The sequence below is a fragment of the Salmo salar genome, chromosome ssa12 (genome assembly GCF_905237065.1).
Source record: "Salmo salar chromosome ssa12, Ssal_v3.1, whole genome shotgun sequence".
Taxonomy (NCBI): Eukaryota; Metazoa; Chordata; class Actinopteri; order Salmoniformes; family Salmonidae; genus Salmo; species Salmo salar.
Genome location: NC_059453.1, coordinates 12,076,717 through 12,082,807, shown reverse-complemented (window position 1 = coordinate 12,082,807; position 6,091 = coordinate 12,076,717).

Sequence of the window (6,091 nt, the reverse complement as noted above, 5' to 3'; positions counted from 1 at the left end):
TTTCCTTCTTAATGCGTTTGAGCCAATGAGTTGTGTTGTGACAAGGTAGGGGTGGTATACAGAAGATAGCCCTATTTGGTAAAAGACCAAGTCCATATTACGGCATGAACATCTCAAATAAGCAAAGAGAAATGACAGCCTATCAATACTTTAAGACATGCAGGTCAGTCAATACAGAAAATTAAGAACTTTTCAAGTTTCTTCAAGTGCATTCACAAAAACCATCAAGAGCTGTGATGAAACTAGCTCTCATGAGGACCGCCACAGGAAAGGAAGACCCAGAGTTACCTCTGCTTCAGAGAATAAGTTCATTAGAGTTACCAGACTCAGATTGCAGCCCAAATAAATGCTTCACAGTGTTCAAGTAACAGACACATCTTAACATCAACTGTTCAGAGGAGACTGTGTGACTCAGGCCTTCGTGGTCGAATTCCTGCAAAGAAACCACTACTAAAGGATACCAATAAGAAGAGACTTGCTTGGGCCAAGAAACATGAGCAATGGACATTAGACCCTACAGCAATGTTCCAACATCTAGTGGAAAACCTTCCCAGAAGAGTGGAGGCTGTCATAGCAGCAAAAGGTGGACCAACTCCATATTAATGCCCATGATTTTGAAATGAGATGTTCGACGAGCAGGTGTCCACATACTTTTGGTCATCTAGTGCATATTATGTACATCTAGTGCATATTATGTACAACCTACCTAAAAGCAAAATACGCAATGTGCACAGGTAAGATCAGGGACATTTCCCCTGCGTATTGAAACAGGTAAGATCAGGGACATTTCCCCTGCATATTGAAACAGGTAAGATCAGGGACATTTCCCCTGCGTATTGAAACAGGTAAGATCAGGGACATTTCCCCTGCGTGAAACAGGTAAGATCAGGTACATTTCCCCTGCGTATTGAAACAGGTCGACATTGTGGTGAGATAGAAGAGGAAAGACTGTTGTGACATAGAGAATGAAATACATGTATCCTTACTGCAGAAAGCCCACCATGTATACCCTAGCATTATGTGGCTGAGCCGTGAGGGGAAGCCCACCATGTATACCCTGGCATTATGTGGCTGAGCCGTAAGGGGAAGCCCACCATGTATACCCTGGCATTATGTGACTGAGCCGTGAGGGGAAGCCCACCATGTATACCCTGGCATTATGTGGCTGAGCCGTAAGGGGAAGCCCACCATGTATACCCTGGCATTATGTGACTGAGCCGTGAGGGGAAGCCCACCATGTATACCCTGGCATTATGTGGCTGAGCCGTAAGGGGAAGCCCACCATGTATACCCTGGCGTTATGTGGCTGAGCCGTGAGGGGAAACCCACCATGTATACCCTGGCATTATGTGGCTGAGCCGTAAGGGGAAGCCCACCATGTATACCCTGGCGTTATGTGGCTGAGCCGTGAGGGGAAACCCACCATGTATACCCTGGCATTATGTGGCTGAGCTGTGAGGGGAAGCCCACCATGTATACCCTGGAATTATGTGGCTGAGCCGTGAGGGGAAGCCCACCATGTATACCCTGGCATTATGTGGCTGAGCCGTGAGGGGAAACCCATCATGTATACCCTGGCATTATGTGGCTGAGCTGTGAGGGGAAACCCATCATGTATACCCTGGCATTATGTGGCTGAGCTGTGTGGGGAAGCCCACCATGTATACCCTGGCATTATGTGGCTGAGGCTTGTGGGGAAAGGCCTTTTCATTTCTTGGACTGTGCACTCCTCTTCACTGCGCCAAGGTTTATTGTTTGGTATATCTGCCAACGCAGCCTAATTCTGGCATCGATGCCACTGTTATTAGACAAGATATTTACTTGACGTGTTTGTGGGTGGAGAGAACATTCACAGCATGCAAACTAAACGTTTATGACATAAAAGTTTTAATGTGCAAAGATCTTGCATGATCTATGACCTGTGTTTTTGTATTCGAGGGACATGTTTCTCTATGCTCCAAACTTGCTCTTGGCAGAAGTTACCCTCCTGGGATACAACTGACCTTAGATCAGTGTCAGAGGAATATGTACAGCTGTCATACCCAACTAGACAACTGTGCATTTGGCTACAAAGATCTCATCTGACTTTACAGCCATGGGTCTTCTCACAATGCAGATCAGGGGTCATTTCAAGTAAATTCAGGAAGTGAACTGAAATTATTTTTTTACCACATTATGAAAATGTTTAATTTCAGTTTACTTCCTGATTGAACGGAATTGTATTTCTTCCACTCCAGCACCAACATACTGGACCTGATTTCAAGTAATTAAGGGATAAATTTAAGATTGTGATTAGTTGTAAATCACATTTTATTGGTCGCGTAACAGATATTTTGCAGATGTTATCACAAGTGCAGCGAAATGCTTATCTTACTAGCTCCAACAGTGCAATAATACCTAACATTTCAATACAGGCAAATCCCCCAAAATAAAGGAATTAAATATAGAACAAAGGAATTATTGTAGTAGAATGTTTTCATTGGTCAGAATGTAATGAGGAGATTGAGATTAAGAATTCAGGTTCAGTATTTATTACACAGTGGAACAGGAACAGAGAGCACATGAGGGGAGGGTTTGATTAAGGTTTAGGAGTTGGAGTTGGGGCTTGTAAAGGCTGATAGGAAGGTTAGGTTGCGGAAACATGAAGTTGTATTTTAAAACGTTAGACAAACCACTTCCCATGAGACAATAGCTTGTCATTTAGTGGGTTAGGCCAATAGTCTACCCTTTTGCAGTGTGACTTATCAAGGAAACTTATCAAGTGTGTACAACTGGTGTTGGGACTTTATTAGAGGTGCAGTGAAATCAAGTGGTACATTTATCCTAACTGAGTGCAGTGAACCACTTCTATATATCAGTAAGACTTATATAGACCTCTCTCTATATTTGAGTCTAGCAACTCATTGGAATCAAGCTATTTGTGGTTTTGTACATGAAATATTTCCCTATCAAAGATCAGCACTTAACCATTACTCATCAAAAGATTAATATTACAAATAAAAGCTATTTTCTGGTAATTTGGTGTACTTCTATCATTCATTTGGAAGGCCTGTGTTGGGAACCTTATGTCTTAGCATTTTGGAGCTCCACTTTGCTCCTGTGTAAATGAAGGAGAGGCATAGTATAGCTACTGTCTTTCAAGTCATAGACATTACATAGGAGCAATAGCATTTAGCATAAACTGACGGCATTAATATAAGGATTAACATTGGGAAAGTTAAAGGCAGAATTACATATAGGATGTACTGCTAAAATGTATTTTAATATAAAGGAACTTGTGCTGCATTTACACAGGAAACCCAATTCTGATCTTTTGCTGAATTATTGGCAATAAACTCGATCTGATTGGTCAAAAGACCAATTAGTGAAAAAACATCTGAATTGGGGTGCCTGTGTAAATGCAGCCTTACTTTCTCATGTCCCACACAAAGGACAGACGGAATCGGGCATCAACAAGCATGAACTAGTATTCAGGTAGAAGCATGCTGCTTATATGGGAAATGAAAGGGGTGGAAAAGGGCAGCAACAGGTGATTAGGGAGTGGTAACAGGTGTGGAGGGAAGGGGCGTGGCCTAGGGTAATTAGGAGCAATTAGGAGTCCTGTAGGAGTGGCATGACTCTTCACAACAAGTTGATTTATCCAAAGATTGTATACTATATTGACAAGAAATTGATTTTTGGTTGGGTCATCTAGTGGAGTTTATATGGTCATATCCTCTGGTGCAAATGGCAGCAAATCTGCCAATTGTCACGGCCGTCGTAGTGAGTAGACCAAAATGCAGCGGGTACGTGAATGCTCATATTAACTTTTATTGAACACTACACAAAAACAAGAAAACGAATGAACGACAGCTAAACAGTTTTGCAGGCTATACACAGCAGTGCAAAAACAACTTCCCACAAAAGACAGGTGGAAAAAGGGCTACCTAAGTATGGCTCCCAATTAGCAACAACGATATACAGCTGTTCCTGATTGAGAACCATACCAGGCCAACACAAAGAAATGCACAACATAGAAAGAACATAGAAATACAAAACATAGAACAATACCCAAAACCCCCCGACAACACAAAACAAACACGCCACGCCCCAACCAAACTACAATAACAAATAACCCCTTATACTGGTCAGGACGTGACACCAATAAAGCAAAGCCAAATTACACGAGATATACAGTGCATTCATAAAGTATTCAGACCCATTCCCTTTTTCTTCATTTTTTATGCTAGAGCCTTATTCTAAAATTGAGATGTTTCTACAACTTGAAGTCCACCTGTGGTAAATTAAATTGATTGGACCTGATTTGGAAAGGCACACACCTGTCTATATGAGGTTCCACAGTTGACAGTGCATGTCAGAGCAGAAAAACAAGTCATGAGGTTGAAGGAATTGTCCGTAGAGCTCCGAGACAGGATTGTGTCGAGACTCAGATCTAGGGAAGGAAACCAAAAAATTGGCTGCAGCGTTGAAGGTCAACAAGAACACAGTGGCCTCCATCATTCTTGAATGGAAGAAGTTTAGAACCACAAACTCTTCCTTGAGCTGGCTGCCCGGCCAAACTGAGCAATCAGGGGAGAAGGGCCTTGGTCAGGGAGGTGACCAAGAACCCAAAGGTCACTCTGAAAGAGCTCCAGAGTTCCTCTGTGGAGATGGGAGAAACTTCCAGAAGGACAATGATCTCTGCAGCACTCCACCAATCAGGCCTTTATTGTAGAGTGGCCAGACGGAAGACACTCCTTAGTAAAAGGAACATGACAGGCTGCTTGGAGTTTGCCAAAAGGCAACTAAATACTCTTAGACAATGAGAAACAAGATTATCTGGTCCGATGAAACCAAAATTGAACTCTTTGGCTTGAATGCCAAGTGTCACATCTGGAGGAAACCTGGCACCATCCCTACGGTGAAGCATGGTGGTGGCAGCATCATGCTGTGGGGATATTTTTCAGCGGAAGTGACTGGGAGACCAGTCAGGATCCAGGGGAAAATGAACAGAGCAAAGTACAGAGAGATCCTTGATGAAAACCTGCTCCAGAGCACTCAGGACCTCAGACTGGGCTGAAGGTTAACCTTCCAACAGGACAACAACCCTCAGCACACAGCTAACACACCTTGAGTTGCCCAGCCATAGATCAAACATCTCTGGAGAGACCTGAAAATAGCTGTGCAGCGACGCTCCCCATCCAACCTGACAGAGCTTGAGAGGATCTGCAAAGAAGAATGGGAGAAACTCCCCAAATACAGGTGTGCCAAGCTTGTAGCGTCATAACCAAGAAGACTGGAGGCTTTAATTGCTGCCAAAGGTGCTTCAACAAAGTACTTAGGAAAGGGTCTGAATACTTATGTAAATGTGATATTTCAGTTTTTTTATTTTTGTAAAAAAATATATAAATCAAAAAAACTGTTTTTGCTTTGTCATTATGGGGTTTTGTGTATAGATTGATGAGGAAAAACAACTATTTAATACATTTTTTAACAAGGCTGTAACTTAGCAAAATGTGGAAGAAGCCAAGGGGTCTGAATACTTTCTGAATGTACTGTATTCATGTAGAGGCTGCATGTATTTCTGACACAACCTTTCTGAACATGGACATATTGGGCTTGTAAATGAGCTGCTTTAGTTTGCTTCATGAATCTCTGCCATGGACTGTATGGGATCAAATTGGAGTTTCAAGAACAGCTCAGCAAATGTGGTTTGATACCATCTTTATGACGCAGTGTAATGAAGAAATCCCAAATGACTTTAGGCTATTTGTATTTCTGACAGCCAGTTCTGGACCATGGCCATGGTTGGAGACGGTCACTTGCAGGGGATAATAATTGTGGACGTGTTTGTCCAAAGATTTGTACAACTTGCTGATAAACAGAACAGCTCCCCATTTGATCCAAGTGTTTATCCTTGTAAATGTATTAGATTAATATTACATTTAGTCCTCCATTGACGTAACACTGCATGATGAAGAGTGAAGACCTCATACCTATACTGTAGACCACAGAGAGATCTGATACAGGCCAGCACATTATTTTCACCTTATTAGTCGACCAGAAGGTCCTCACATTGCTGCTACCGTAATAGATTTAAAGTGAGATATGT